Genomic DNA, 16,699 nt, shown 5'->3' on the forward strand with positions numbered 1-16,699 from the left:
ATCACAAATAATAAGATGGAATGCTTACAGTGTGCCAGACACTAGTCTAAATGCTTTACATACATTTTGTCATTTATACCTCATACAATCCTGCAAGGTATATATTATTCTCATGTTATAGATGAGAAAAATCCATATTTGCTAGCAGGTGGAGGAATCTGGAATCAATTCTGAGTCTATATGATTCTAAAGTCCAAGTTAGATATTATTATTGATGTCTCCCATAATTCCTCTTTAATTCACCTTCCATTTACTTCATGAGGGCATTTCTCTTTGTACATGCATATTTCTATTGATATAAATGAACTCAGGGTAAGATGGAGAATAAATGGAAAACCCAGAAAGAAAAGTTATCTAATTTTTAACTATATATTTCTTTTGGATAATGTAATTATACCTAGAATATATACATTTCAATCTTGAAATTCATCTCCAGAGGCTATAGTTTCAATGTAATAGGTATTAATTTTATATTTATTATAGTTGAATGTTCAAACAACTGTTTCCTTTTGAAGCAAATGCTTAGACAAATTTATTATTCCTCACTACTTTTTCTCAGCAAAGGTAATTTAAGTTCCAGATGGAGGGTCTTCATACTGATCAGATACAGTTGGAGAAGCAGGTATCTGGGGTTATGGACATCTCTGTCCTCCCCTGGATATAACTTTCCTTATCCCCCCTCCTCAGTATATGCTGCCATGGCCGTTGATGTCTGTTACACTGTGGTGGCCTTTGGTTACTTGATCCATGCACTCTGCATTTTCCTTGTTTGAAGGCCAGACATCTTCAGTTACACCAGCTTTCTCTCAGCACTTGTGTGACCCCCATCCCTTCAGGTCAGAAAGTCTTTGCTTTCCCCAGACATGCTGCCCTCAGGCCCATTAGCCTATGCACCTGACTTCCTAAAATGCTTGGTACTGGAGACCAAGCATTCAGTACAGTCCTAAAGACCAAACTGGATAGTCTTCTTTAAGAGGCTTGCAATCTCCCAGGGCTACACCTTGGGAAGTAATGCACAAGTGTCCTTCTCTCAGATTTCCATGGCTTTCATACCTTGAATCCAGAGGGACAGGGATGGGAGCCAGGGCTCTTGACCTTCTTCAGGACATCTAAGTCTGTCTATTTTTCCCGATTTTCTTTCTTATTTCTCTCTCCACTACTTCCAATCTTATACCTGTGTGTGTGTGTGTGTGTTTGTGTGTGTGTGTTTGTGTGTTTGTGTGTGTGTGTTTGTGTGTTGCCTCTACCGATGAAAGAAAAGCTAGTTCTTATATCATCTTACGTTGTCTTTCCAATTTCCTCTTTGGTACATAAGTTTAATGCACTGATTTTTAGAACTTTTCCTTTTAATTTTTGAAAATATTTTTATTCTCTCAGAAAGCCTGGCTCTTACAAATGAAAGCTTAGACTTTCAAAGCTACAATTTTTGCTGAGTTTGGAAATCCAATCAGCAACTCAATTGAATTTTTCTACACCCTGAGGCAATAAATTTTGCTAAAGAATGGTGAAAATGATAATCTCAATACTTAACATATTAAATGTTATTGAATTTCCTACTTCCAAAGGAACACTATCTATTAGCCCTTTTATGACTGTGAGTCTAGGTCATGGATTGAGGGCAATGGAGGTGCCTTCAGGGCTGTGAAGAAAAGGCTGGAATAAGTAAATGATCCAGGATAACAATTCTGCTTTTCTTTCCTAAAGAATCCTGGAGGGCATCCACATGGAATCAGAAAATATTTTCTCCGCTTCTCTGTAAAAAATTCTGTAAAAATTCTTTTTACCTTGAGTTGATAACATGCTCTAAATTGAACTCTACTCTACCAGTTGTGAGATTTCCAGAAGTGCAGAATGTCATATATTATCAAAAACACAACCTAGGGGCTTCCCTGGTGGCGCAGTGGTTAAGAATCCGCCTGCCAATGCAGGGGACACGGGTTCGAGTCCTGGTCCGGGAAGATCCCACATGACGCGGGGCAAGTAGGCCCATGCACCACAATGGGAGAGGCCACCACAGTGAGAAGCCCGTGCACTGCAACGAGGAGTGGCCCCCGCTCGCTGCAACTGGAGAAAGCCCATGCACAGCAACTAAGACCCAACACAGACAAAGGTAATAAATAAATAAATAAATTAAAAAAAAAAACCACAACCTAATTACAAAAATGGTCACCTTCTCAAACTTTAGTGAGAGTAGACACTATCTGAGGAGCTTTGTAAAAAAAATAGAAACCGGGGCTCCATACCCAGAAATTCTGATTCAGTACATCAGGAGTAGGGCCTAGAATATGAATTTTAACAGGCACCCCTAGTGATTCTAACGTAGATGCTACTTGTAGCTTACTTCCAGGAGCACTATTTTAAAATGGCTTAAAGTGAGATGCATACTCACTGGAAGGTTTTTGAGCCTTTGAATTCCACGTAAGAGAAAAGAGGACAGAAAACTGAAATAAAGAGAAAAATAAGATTGCTTCACATTCTCAATGGGTTCTATCCTATGGTAATCAGTGAGGCAATAGATGATTTGGCTGTGCATATATAGTGTCATATTGTAAAGCTGAATCACAAAAGTGGAAGCAACCAAGATGCCTTTTCACAGGTGAACAGATAAATGAATGTGCATGTACATTCATACAGTGGAAGTTTATTCAGCAATAAAAGAAAGGAGCTACCAAGCCGAGAAAAATCATGGAAGAACCTTAAACGAATATTGCTAATTGAAAGAGCCAGTCAGATAAGGCTGTATACTATATGGTTCTAACTATACGATATTTTGGGAAAGGCAAAACTTTGGAGACAGTAAAAAGATGAATGGTTGCCAGGGGAGCAGGGAGAACGGGAGGGAGCAATACGTGGAGCACAGGAAATCTTCAGGGTCATGAAATTCTCCTGTATGATATTCTACACTTGATCTTAGCCAAAAGGCCGAGAAGCGATCCTGTATGATATTCTAAGGGTGGATATATGCCATTATACACTTGGAAGAAACCACAGAACTGTAAAACACTAATGTAACCTATGGACTTTAGCTAATAATAATGTATTAATATTGGCTCATCAATGGTAACAAATGTACCAAACCAACTTAAGATGTTAATAATAGGGGAAACTGTGGAGGGCCAGGAGGGGGGAAGGGAAGGAATATGGAAACTGTGCTTTCTGCTCCGTTTTTCTGTAAATCTAAAACTGTTTTAACAAAAAGGTTTATTAATTTTTTTTAATTAAGGAAAATATAAAACAATAAATAAATAAGACCAAAAAACAGTAATTCTTTAACAAGACCATTTGAGTTTTTCCAGGAATGTTTGTTTATAACTTATAAGGAAAAGCCTTCTCTAAGGAATACATAACTAATAGCATTTCTTTTTCTTTTACACTTGCTTGTGTTTTTTGTTTTTTTTTTTTTTCAGTCAGAATGTCAGGGTAGATTTAGTAAATACCTTATTTCTTCAGCTATTCCTTTTTGACCAACCTTCCTGTTCTACTGAATTGCCTAAATCTAATGTTAATGCCTTTATCTTTTCAACTGATTTATCAGAACACTTCAGCATATACATAGATATGTTCTAATACTCCTTCAATAAGCCTATTTACATTCTTTTTGAATTCCTTTATTTTCGGTTATATGATTTATTTATCCCAATCTACACTTGTGCATCTGCTATTTATATTTTATACTAGTCTCTTCATAAATATTTAAAAGGATGCTTTTAAGATGAAAAATACAAATTTGACCTTGACACTTCTCCTACCTTTATGATTCTAACAGAGAAATTATAAAGAACATGTATCCCAAGAAATCAAACTGATACACTTAAAATAATTTTTAGCACATTTAGGATGGTGAATTCATTTACACCTAAAAGCTAAATCATTCTTCCATTGTATATGAGTTCTTGTTAAGATGTGCCCAAGCTTTAGGAAAGTTTAAATTTTTGATGTGTTGCATCTGGTTGACAAGCAATTAAAAGAATCATTGCTTTAAACACAGTAAACCAGAATTACTAATTGGTATATATTTAGGTTTTTTCCTTCTTTTAATAAACATTAAATTACTCATATTGAAACAAAGTTATCTAAAAGAAAAATTGAGCACTAAGATGTCTATACCTATTCAAGTAAAATCATTCTTTAATTTCTCTCTAAACAATATATTTTTGCATTAGACAAGCATAATTTGTAAGATTCTTATTTGTCAAACAAATTTCCTTTCTTTTCCACTGGAATATCTAAATTTATGGTATGTTGGATGGAACTGTAAATCACCATTATGAATCTGAACATTGTTGAGGTAATATTCAGATTAATCCTCAAAAATGAATAGGACTTGTTATATAATATTGAAAGTAAATATTATATAATAATGAAAATAAATGTGAAAAAATCAATAGCATAGTAATTTAAACAGGTGTTCTCAATATCTCTAACTGTAAGAGTATATTAAAGAAAGAAAAAATATTACTCTTTTTGTTTCTAATATACTATGACTGAAAATGAAAAGATTTTAATCTTTCTTGTGCCTTCCTTTGTTGCTGGGTGAACATGAAGTAAAGTTTATAAAGAATCTAAATTAAACAGTAATATCTCTGTCATTGGCTAAAACTTTCTTTCCCCAATTGATAGTACTTCTTTCAATTGTCAGCTTAGCTCTTTATTCATTGATTGATTCATTATTCATTCAATAAGCATGCACTGTACCAAGCACTCCAAAGAGCTCACGGGGCCAGGGATAGACATGTAAATAGGCAATTGTAATAAAGCATCTGTATTATGATAGAGACATACATGACTCGTAATGAGAAGATACGTTTAATAAAACCTACCTTTCAATTGGAAAATATTTCTCTGAGGCATTGAAACCATCAGAACAATCTAAACTTCATGACTCAGGCCACTTCCATTCCTTCTTCATCCTTCTTTCCCCCCTCCTAAGAGTCAGCTGGCCTGCTAAGGAAATAACATTGTGTTGTAATTATAGTTCAATTAATAACTAATTATTGTCTTTGGGCAAATACCTTATTTCCATGTCTTGAGGTTTGTCATTTAAAAACAAAGGAAAAAAAGGTGGAGAAGGGAAAAAAATTAGTTCTACTTAAGTTTTTTTTTTTACTTATCAATTAGCCAGTTGTGGCTGTTCCTCAAAGTGAAAACTAACTTGATGTTGGTAAGACAAATTACTTAAAGTTTCAAAAATGGATCTATATAACATGTGGTTGTTAGAGAGCTTGCTGAGTGATTCTATATGAACAGTTCTTTGTTTAGTCCCTCCAAGCAGAAACAATCTCAGTAAGTAGTCTGTCTAAGCACAGTTATCATTATTTTTGTTATATCTCCTCCTATGTCTTCTTAGTGGGAGAATAGTGATTAATGGTTATCATGCCATACACTTTCATGCCCCCCTTCTTCCCATTTGATACCATGTCAGTGTCAGAAATGGCATCAGCCTTTGGCATGTACTCAAAAGTTCTTGATTTCCCTTCAGTTTACATTGTCCAGTTCAGTATACCACCAATCAGAACTGACAATGACTGAATTGTAAAATGTATTCTATCCATGTTATACTATAATTGTGGAACTGAGCTGGTTCCCTTCACAGCTGAAATTTTATAACATATAATCTTGAATGTCCTAAATATAAATTAAAAGGGGTGCTATGGTTAAATTAGTGTAAAGTTGTTGGGGGTAAAAAAAGTCAATTTTTACCCACATCTTCATTAACAGATCAATACTTTTGGTTGGGTGAAAGTATTTGGTTGGGACAGTTTATAGGTCCACCCAATATCTGATTTCTTCTTGCAGGGGCTATTGTCTCTGAAGCCAGTTGTTAGGGGACTTGTTATAGCAAGTAATGTTTCAGAATATCTTTAATACCAGGCAGACTTTTGATAATAAACCCAAGTGCTTCCAATTTTATATAGTCAATATATGCCCTAATATATTTACATCTAATTTTATTGGCATCCAAATAATATATCCTTCCCATTCAGAATTCAAGTTTAATAATCTAAGTACATATAAAAAATTATGTTTTCAATTAGAATTTGTGAACAAGTTACACATGTTTTCTTCACAATTTTACCCCCTTCTTTAACATGGATTATCAAGAGTAGGCTATAATTGTCGTGAACTTCAAGACTATTTGTTTTAATGTAAAGCCTTATTTAGAAGTTAACACTACATTTGAAGTGTGTATTGTACTTTCCCAGTTTGGTAACCTGGAGAGTGATTGCCTTTACTATTCCTGCCCGTGTCTCCCATGAAAAGTAGTATTCCTACTTTAGGACTCAGTTTAGGTGTCAGCACCTTGGAGGGGTGTTTACAACTTCATAAACTATTTATGCCACCTTCTTCTTGCTGTATCTAGATTCTGCTTTGTCTCTGGAACCCATATTGTGGCACTTGAGCTTCATACTAATGTGGGGAAGGAAGATGTGAATTAGTAGATTTATCTCAGTCTAAAAACTTTTAAAAATTGTCAACCACACTAGTGAAGCTTTCTGTGAATTACAGAGTGGTAGAAACTGTTAGAAGCACCTCCATCCTGCCCGAGGATCCCCACTCTTACCATAATACAAACGTTACTTTTTAAGATCACAATCTCCCCTGAGATCTAGAGCAAATAATGCAACCTGGGTGTCTCACATGGCTAGGTATGTTAAGCCATGGTGGAATATACTAGACTTAAATTCCAAGTCTTAATTCTAATTGTTTAAGTTGGTCTACTATGTGATAACATTTCCTAATTGTTGCCCAGAGTTTTCCGAGTTGAGGTCTAGGTCTGATTACACAAACAGTTAACCTAAAATTGTCCCCATATTTTCCTTCTTCATATATGCAGCCATGGAAAAAATGATGGAGCCTTTGGTGAAGGGCTATGAAGGATTTGGAACTTGTGAGGATTTGGAACAGTGAGAGATGAATGTTTGTCAACAATTGGGGTTTAACAAATTAACTCCATGGTCATCTTTCTCAAACTTTCACTTCTCATAATGCTGAAAGGCATCCATTTCATTTAGCTACATAATGGTTAACTTATTAACTAATCACAATAGTTATCTATGGATCCTCTAAACACCACATTTCCTCTCTTTGAACTATTCCAAAATTCTCATGTTTTCTATTGAATCTGGACATGTACTAATTCACAAAATCATCTTAAGATGATCTATCAGGGCAGCATCCTTTGATGTTATTAAGGATGGTTATTATATCTCTTCCTTTTTCATGGTCAAACATTTATATTTGGCAAGTATGCACTACAATTATATATGTGAGTGCATATAGATTATATATCATAAATATGTATACATTATATACATATACAGTGTGTATATATATATATAAATATATATATATTTATACTTTTTACAAGAGTAACAATAAAACAAACTGACATTGTAAAGTCCTACTCTGAGTTAAGCCTATATGAGGGAAACACTTACTTCTATTAAAGCATCCGTTACGGAAGACAGAATTAATGCATTCATCTCTTCTGTTAGGCTGTGAGCAACTTAAGAGCAGAAATTATGTCTTACTCATTTTTGCATTCCCAACAGCCTAGCACAGTGCCTGATTGATATAAATATAAATTTAATTGTTTTGCATTGAATTGAATTGAACTAAATTGAATCAAACTGAATTAGATTGAACCAACTGAAGTGAGTAGAATCAATCCCTTCAGTAAGGGAAATTCTACTGAATATTTCCCTTCTCAGTTCTGGAACAGAGGTAAAGTGAATACAGATGAAGCCATCATCAAGTCTGTAGACAAAATACTGCAGCATTTTGAAATTCCATGCAAAGATAAATATATATATATATATTTTTTTTTTTTCGGTACACGGGCCTCTTACTATTGTGGCTTCTCCCGTTGCGGAGCACAGGCTCCGGATGCGCAGGCTCAGCGGCCATGGCTCACGGGCCCAGCCGCTCTGCGGCATGTGCGATCCTCCCGGACCGGGGCACGAACCCGTGTCCCCTGCATCAGCAGGCGGACTCTCAACCACTGCGCCACCAGGGAAGCCTTAAAGAAGCGTTTTTGAACATAGCATTACTTAAATAGGTCTTACTTCTTGTGGAGTTTTTAAAATCTTGGAACAGAAATAACTAAGCTTGAGCATATGATAAATTGAGAGCTTGGACACAATTTAAATCATTATATCATTAGAGAGTTCAGAGAAATTATTAAGATGATGTTCATTAAAATCCCTATTATTGCTCTATACAGTAAAACAAACTAAACAAAACTGATGGGATCAAAGTAATTTAAACTTAATTTTGATTTTTTTGAGACTAAACAATTGATGAGATTAAGTTGGGCAAAGTCATAAATATCAAATAACAGTACATAAAGTGGTAGCAATGGTGGAAAAATAGGAACAGGAACGCTAATAAGAGTTTCAAAAGGAAAAAAAAAGTCAAACCAGGAAAGCTTAAAAAAATAAGAAAACTTTTATTCTCAGAGGAGAAAAGCACCTGGGGAGTAGCATAAGCCAGTGTCTATCAGTGAGAGGACTATGCAAACTGTATATGAATTCCTGGTACATTACGGCAAGAAACATTGAGGAAACTGAGTGGTGTAAAGACAGACATCATTTCATAGAGAGGATAATACAAATTTTGCTTGTTGTAAGTCTCTTGAGATTACATTTGATATGTAGTGTTCAATGCTGGACACCTACCTCATTATCATGAAAGAAAGAACAATCAAAGAAAGAAAATTTTCTTGGAAATACAGAAATGGGTTATGAAATATATTTGTTCTGGCTAAAGACAGTAATTGTACATATTCTCTAAATGCTCCTTTAACAATTCCATTAAATTTTCCTAGATATCATAATTCAATGGGCTGCACATTTTTACCCACTTAGAAGGTATTTTGTTTTAAATTTAAATTTGCAAAAGGCTTTCTAGTAAGTTCTATCAAACCATTCCAAACTTACATTGCCCAGTGGCCTTTGATGTTCATATATCTTAACTTATGGCTTAATGCAGGTCACAGGGAGCTAATGGTAACCTAGGAACCAATCTAAAACACTGTCCAATTTCTATACTTTGCTCTACATTGAGCTTTCTGCTTAAGTAGAAGATTTTATTCTATTTTGACTCACTGGAAAACTTTGAAGATGGTTTCATTGCTTTTGCTAATATCTGATTATGGGCTATAAAAATATGTATTTATGTAAGTATTTTGGTTATTACTGATGTTATTTTTCTACTGTGTAGCTTTCTACTATGTATCTTACTACAGAAACACATTCTTTTTGCTCTTTAAATCAGATTGATATAATAACATCATATGTGGTATCATTTATATATTAATAAAAGTCACCTGCATACTGAATTTTTAGTTCAGCACAGATGATGATAAAATCTTACAAAGACAAAAGGTAGCTCTTCATGCCTAAACAAAAACATTCCCCAGAAATATGTGTTTAAAGAGAATATAAAATACAGGATTAAATACTAAAGTGTTGCATTCAATCAGCTTTTTTTTTTTCAGGTTCAAAGTAAATAAGCCTCTGTGAAATACTATATTATATTAACCTGCTTGTGAACTTTCTTTTTCCCAGCTTTTTCTTGGTTCAGTTCTACACAGTTCAGCATGTACTACTTATGGTTAAGAAAACTTATCACATGAATCACCACTTTCCCTTAATTTATAGTTTTACTAGGAAGTGATCTGTGGAGATACACTGGATTTTTTTTTTTTTTTACTTCCCTATTTCTTACTGTTCAACAGAGTCTAGTGTCAACTTTGTCACTTGGTAGTCAAATACTAGAACGATTACCCTCACCCATCACACACACTACTACTAGTACTACTATTACTGCTACTACTACCACCACTGCTACAACTACATCACTTCCTCCCTTCTTCTCTGAAAAAGATTATCAATCTTATTTTTGGTCAGCATTTTAATTTCTAATAAGGTACCTAGACGTTTTTATAAAAGACTCGAAGTTAACCTAAAGTGTAGACATTTCCCCAAGCCACTCATTCTCACACATTACACTTCAGACTGGACCTCTTTTAGACCCTCCTATGACCAGGCACTCTCTCCTCCCAATCTTCACAAACACTGTTCTCACTGCTAATATACATTCCCTTGCTCATTCTCCCTCCTCCTACCCGCCACAAAAACAATAAAAGAAATATAAACAGGCCAACCATATTCTCCGTCACTTCCCCCAAGAGGCCTTTCCTGATCATGTAGTTTTGTTAGTCCCTTATCCTGGAAGCTCCCATAACATCCTGTAGTTTGCTTCTTGTAGCTCTAATCACAAGTGACTGCAATGGCTTTTTCTTCCCCTGTCTTATCATTTGCTAGACTGGAAAACCCTGAGAGCAAGGAAAAATAGCCCTAGTGTGTAGCAAAGGCCCTGACACATAGTTAACATTCAATATACATTTGATAATTTGAAGTTAGAGAGGGCATAGCAGTGGTCTATATTATTTATCTGTTTGAAACTATCATCTTATTTTTGAAGGAACTATGTAGATTCATTTCCTGCTTCAAAGCACATACATTGAACATGCCTTTGTCTGCTTAAGCATTCCCTGACTTCCTCTGTAAAACAGTTAGTTTATCATCTCTGTAACAGGCATTATGCTAGGTGCTGGGCTGTCTACCTCATTATACGGTTTCTTTAATACAGACTAAAAGGGTTGAGGCTCTAGATGTTTACCTTAACCCATTTTTTCCTTCTTAACCCTTCCTAAATTTAGCATTTCCATGATCATTACAGTCCATGACCATGACATCCATTACAAAAGTTTCCATCTACTGGTGCCATCCCCTCCACTAACATACCATGCCCTCTACTATTAAAAATATACCATCACTAGGGAAAATACTGAATAATAAGTCAATTAAAGAATTATAATTTATGCTTCATATAAATGAGAATAGATGACTGATTTTTAAATTTTAAACAAAATATAAAAGTAATAATCACAAAAATAATGAAGAAATAAAAATAATAACGGAGTATTTACAGACCATTTTAGAGAAAAGCTTGAACTAAGAAATATAAATGGAAAATGGAGTACATTTTTGCCTTGAGGAACTTGCTAAAAACACACATTTGGTCTTAGGTTCCAAATAATCAGAGGGTGGCCCAGGGCTCCCACATGTTGGAAATTCTTAGAGGGGATTTTTGATATATTAAGCTGGAACTCCCCTCAAAATATGCCTTCAGATTAAGGATCAACTAGAAGTAAATCTGTCATACTATACTCCAGACCAAAAGAATTGTGGAAAGGCTGCTTCGGCATTGAGCAAAACATGATAAATTAAAAAGAAAGTAAAATAAGGTCCCTGAGAAATTATGGCCCTAAATATGCTCACTATGGATATGTCCTGTGGATGTGCACAGCCTGGGGCTAGAGAACCTCAGCTGAACATAGTTTAAGATTGTTACCAATTGGTAATGTCTCTCCAGTCTCCTGACAGAAGCAAATGCAAAGCCCCAGGGGCAGGGTCCATTCATCTTAGGCCATGGGGAATTTCTACAGATACTTTACCAAGGACAATGAGCAGCAAACAAAATTAATCTGACACGCAGGAAAGCATGGCAGCGTGAGCTGCAAAACAAGAATCAGAAGCAGATCCCCACTGAGTTCAGCTAGTGGAATTATCAAATGCAGCTTATAAAACAACTGTGCTTGCTTGCCATATTTAAAGGAAAAAAGAAAGGGTAAGCACAAGAGAGATGACAATGTTAAAGGAAAAAAGAAAGGGTAAGCACAAGAGAGATGACAATGATAAACTATCTCTAGAGAACAGGAAACTCTAAAAAGGGAAAAGCAGACTTCAATGAAAAGGAAACCCTATGAAGTAAAAAGAAAAATTAAAAATCAGAAATTTTTCATTTCATTTTTGTCCGAATATTGTCAAGAAACCAACTAAATTATGTTTTCACTTTAAATTCACATCTTGAATTTCAAACTGAAAAGAAAAAAATATACACCCTCCAAAAATTATTGATCAACTTAATAAAAAATGGTTAACAATTTTATTGTGTTACACATTTGAATTTTTAGAGCTCTTAGTAATTCTTAAACACACATGGACTCAAAGCTCAATCCAAAATATGGTAAGCACTGGACACCTGTTATTCCTTGATTCCTGTCTGAAACAAAATTATTAGGAGTCCCTGCTATGATGATGGTGTATTCTGGGCACTTCTTGGAATAAATAATGTACAGGAATCATTCAAATGCATATTCAGTGGGAAGCCATCTGGCTCCGTGTGAATTTATGAATATTTTAGCTTGCTCAGCTAGTCAAAAGTAAAATCTGGCACTTGGGATTATCATGTAGATTTGTGACATATATTATAAAAAAATTGCTTCTATAAATCAATGATTGACATATCTACTAAAGCATAGTTTCTTTCTTTCATCATTGATTGAGTCCACTTAAACTATGTATAATATGGCATGCTTAGTTTGGAAGTCATCATAATTCAACTTGAATTACAACATGCAATGTTTTATTAAAATAGTTGCATATAAAAAGAGAATCTCGGCATTGGGTTAGACTTTATAGGTTACTGTAGGGGACACTGTGATGTGGCACCCACATTTTTTCTTCAATGAAGGGCTTATTACCTTATTACTTTAGCTACCAGGAGTGCTGTCAGTAGACACATTTCAGCTGTCAGCCCCATTCACAGACTGCCTCAGCCACAGAGAGCTATCTTGCCCAAGATACTCCTTCCCAAGATGGCCATATCCAGTGATGATTGATTTGGGCTATAAATTGTGGCCACTCTGGTCCAACTCAGGACAGCACTAAAGTGCCATTCTGGCACCAGAACTCCTCCTGAGATTAGCCAATCAAGATTGTCATTGGGCCTGCATCACAGTTTGACTTCTCTCTTCTTCTCAATCCTGCTTCTATTCCCTTCCTTGAACAATTATTAGTCTCAAGAGCACTTATTAAGAAATGTACAGCACTCTAAACTCCATTTCAGATCCTGCTTTCCAGAACACTCAACCAGCAGCCATTATCTAATCCTACCTCTTATCTAAAACAAGTACTTCTTGGGAAAACTCTTGTGTAAATTGTATCCCAATCACTTTGCTTCAATACTTCTGGCATTAGGAAGCTTAGTATCTCATAAGACAATTCACTCTATTATTGAGCATAGTTATTTCTAATATTGTATAAACACTTTCTTCCTTGTAACATCTGAAACAATATGAAACCAACTTCATCATCCTACTGATTTAATCATTAATGAATTAAATGGCATTCTCATGAATGCTCACAATTTATAGGAGAATTACATTTTTAACATCTTTGAGAATTATACTTTCATAATTACAAATATAGATTTGAGAGTTGATAGCACACAGATGATATGAGAATGAATGATATCCAAAGGAGTAAATGTGGGTAGAGAAACCTAAACACAAAGACCTGTGACTTTCCAGTGATATGAGGTAAGAATGATGATGAGGAACAAGTTAAGGAGACTTCAAAAGAGGGATGAATGAGTTAGGAAAAGAACTAGTAGTGTGGGGTTCCTTGAAGCCAAATGAGGAATGCATTTCAAAGAAGGAGTGATTATTTGAGACAAATGCTGCTGAACTGGATTGAAGATGAGAACTAGATAGAATAGTGAATTGTTTTTCTTCCAGTTTTATTGAGACACAATGGACATACATCACTGTATAACTTTAAGGTGGACAGCATAATGATTTGACTTACATACATCATGAAATGATGATTACAGTAGGTTTAGTAAACATCCATCATTTCATATAGATACAAAATAAAAGGGAAAAGTATTCTTCCTTCTGATGAGAGCTCAGTATTTACTATCTTAAAACTTTCATATATAACATATAGTGTTAATTATATTATTCATGTGGTATATCACATCCATCCTTAGTACTTATTTATAATTGTAAGTTTGTACTTTTTGACCACCATCATCCTATTCCCTCTCCCCCCACCTCCTGCCCTTGGTAATCACAGATCTGATCTCTTTTCCTATCAGCTTGTTTGTTTGCTTGTTTTTTCAAGTGTTATGGACTTTTAACACTATGTTAGTTCCTGGTGTACAATATAGAGATTCAATATTTCTATACATTACAAAATGATCAACACGATAATAAGTCTAGTTACTATCTGTTGCAAAGATACTACTGGATTTATCAAAACAAAGAGTCCTGGAAATCCTCAGAGGAGCAAGTTCAGTGGAGTAAAGTAAAGAGGTAAAGACTGAACTAGGTTGGAGAGTGAATGGGATAAAATATATTGCAGAATGGAAGTTCAGATAATTTATTCTAGGAATTTTAGTGTTAAGGGAGCAGAGAAATGAAGTAATAGCTGAAGGAAGTGGAGTCAAGAAAGAATTCTTTTTTTTAATTAGAAAAATAACAATATATTTATGTACTGATGAGAACGACCCAGTAGAGAGGGAAAACTGTTGATACAAGAGAGAAGAGAGAATTGTTGGAGTAGTATCCCTGTTCAAAAGAATGTAAAATTACAAAGAAAATCATGTTTTAATGATCTTATTGCTAAATGATGGTGATTTAGAAAACTCAAAGTACTGTATACGTTCATTTGCGGATAGGCAACTTCAGGAATAATATACTATATTCCTAGAACCCATTTCAGAAGTTGTATCTTCTTTGGAGTCACTAGAATACTGCAGCAAAGACACAGACAAGATTACAGAGTCTTACAGGGCTTCTGATTTCATGAGAGTAGAAAATAAAATGCTTCAAGCTCAGTTGATAAGAGTAAGATATATTAGTTTTTATAGACAAAAATTCTCTTTATACAATACTATTCATAGCATCTTTTAAGTTTGGCCTCCTCCCATAATCACAGTAAATCATCATCCAAAAATATGTAGCAGAGGCTATTACTTAGAAAAGGGTTATAGTAAGGACATGTGCCCAGTCAGTCAGTAATAACAGGAACACATTTTGGCTGTACTAGTTTACCTTATGCTCAACTTTCAAAGTTAAAGAAAGCACCTTTATAACAGGGGGAAATGTCTATTTATATCTGTAAAGCCTGCTAATGAAAGTGTATCTTGGTAATGAAAAGCCCTTAGGTTCTGTTAAGTATCCTGATGTGTCTGAATATGTGCAGATCAGCCTAGTGTTTGGAATATGGTCTGGAGAGAGCAGAACTGGGCAACCTATTAGAATGAGAAGGATTAAACTTTCCAGAGATAATCTACATGATTTACATACATATATAGTGAGGGGAAAGAGATTTTTCAGGGAACAAAAAAATCTACTTTTTCTACTAAACTCATGGCAAAAACTTATTTTGTATTTAAACACCAGCAGTTGTAACAAGTAAAAAAAAGAATTTCTACACTTTCTCCCTCCCTTCTCATAGACTAGCTTCCACAGACAGTTTCTGATTTGACTGGATAATGGTTAATTAGAAACTCTATTAACTTTAACCAATTATAATGAGTGATGATCTTTATTATTAAATTTCATTAAAAATTGATCTCACTGATATATAAGCAGTGAATTTCATAAGTTAATTTATGATCCTGTCAGTGCACCTGTACATTTAAAACTGTACTTAGACCACTTGCTATACTCATTATTTCTTTGTGTAGTAAAAGTTTTCTAGTTCTAGGCTTTATTAAAAGTGTTTGAAATTTCTCTGAAGAATAGCATATTGGTGGATATAATTTACTTTCTCAAACCCCAAGGCTAAACATAATAGGAAAGAAACCAATCATGTAAAATTTCATTGAGTAGTGGAACATTTCTCAACCTGCAAATGAAACAAATACTTACTTGATTTCCAGAGTTGTGTTTTAAAAGATTTTTGCCTCAAGATGTAAATTCTTTAATTCTTTTCAGGGCAACGTGATACTCTCCTACAATGAAATGGTAAATGAAAACTAACTTGAACCATCTGAATGATCTGCAGAGAGAAAAGAGCTGATACTAGTGAAAAGACATTTTAAAAATCATTCACATTACTTAGCCACAAAGTGTTGGTTGTAGCAAAGATTTTGAGAGCCTTTAAGGAGGCTGGAGATTCAACAAGCAGATTGGTAACACACCATAAGAGAGTGCCCAAAGAATATAGACATTAGAGTTTTGATTGTCTCAGCGATGCATTGAAGCACAGTTAAAGAAATATAATTCTGGCATAGAGAGCTAGGAAATGACAGTAGCAGATGGATTGCACCAATCTGCAACAATCAGGGATGAATTGCTCTCTTTGAATGATAGGATTTTATACTTTGGAAGGCTACTAGACTCCTGTAGCCAGAGGCTTCAAAAGATAGACTATTTGTCCAACCAGCCCAGAAGGAAACATTGTCTGTTAGTTTCAAATCATTTACTTACATGGGTAATAACATCCCTGGGTTCAACATCTTCAGACACAAATGTCAATAATCAAGCTGTGGCACTGGTAGATGACGGCAGTGACTAATTCACAGGTAGTTTCCCCCTTAACCTCCTGTTTTTGCAAATATCAATGCAGTAGGGAATCAGCAGCATTTATTATCCCTTTAATCCATTTTGAGGGCATTTTTAACTGAGGTAAAATAGACATACAACATTATATTAGTTTCAGGTAGACAACATGATGATTTAAATTTTGTATATATTGTGAAATGATCACTACAATAAGTCTAGTTAATATACATCACCATGTATATAGACGTTTTTTTCTTCTGATGAGAACTTTTA

At 34.8% G+C, this 16,699-nt stretch overlaps 1 protein-coding gene across 1 annotated transcript in view; it reads right to left on the bottom strand.

The window, feature by feature from the left end:
• Nucleotides 1–15,873, bottom strand: part of TNNI3K (TNNI3 interacting kinase) — a 297,506-nt gene extending 281,633 nt beyond the window's left edge. The window contains exons 1-2 of the mRNA XM_060304278.1: nucleotides 15,791–15,873; nucleotides 4,821–4,944 (exon numbers count right to left, since the gene is read on the bottom strand). The gene's annotated coding sequence lies outside the window, so the exon portion shown is untranslated. The remainder of the gene's footprint in view (nucleotides 1–4,820; nucleotides 4,945–15,790) is intronic.
• Nucleotides 15,874–16,699: the final 826 nt, after the last annotated feature.

This window comes from Globicephala melas, chromosome 1 (genome assembly GCF_963455315.2).
Source record: "Globicephala melas chromosome 1, mGloMel1.2, whole genome shotgun sequence".
NCBI lineage: Eukaryota > Metazoa > Chordata > Mammalia > Artiodactyla > Delphinidae > Globicephala > Globicephala melas.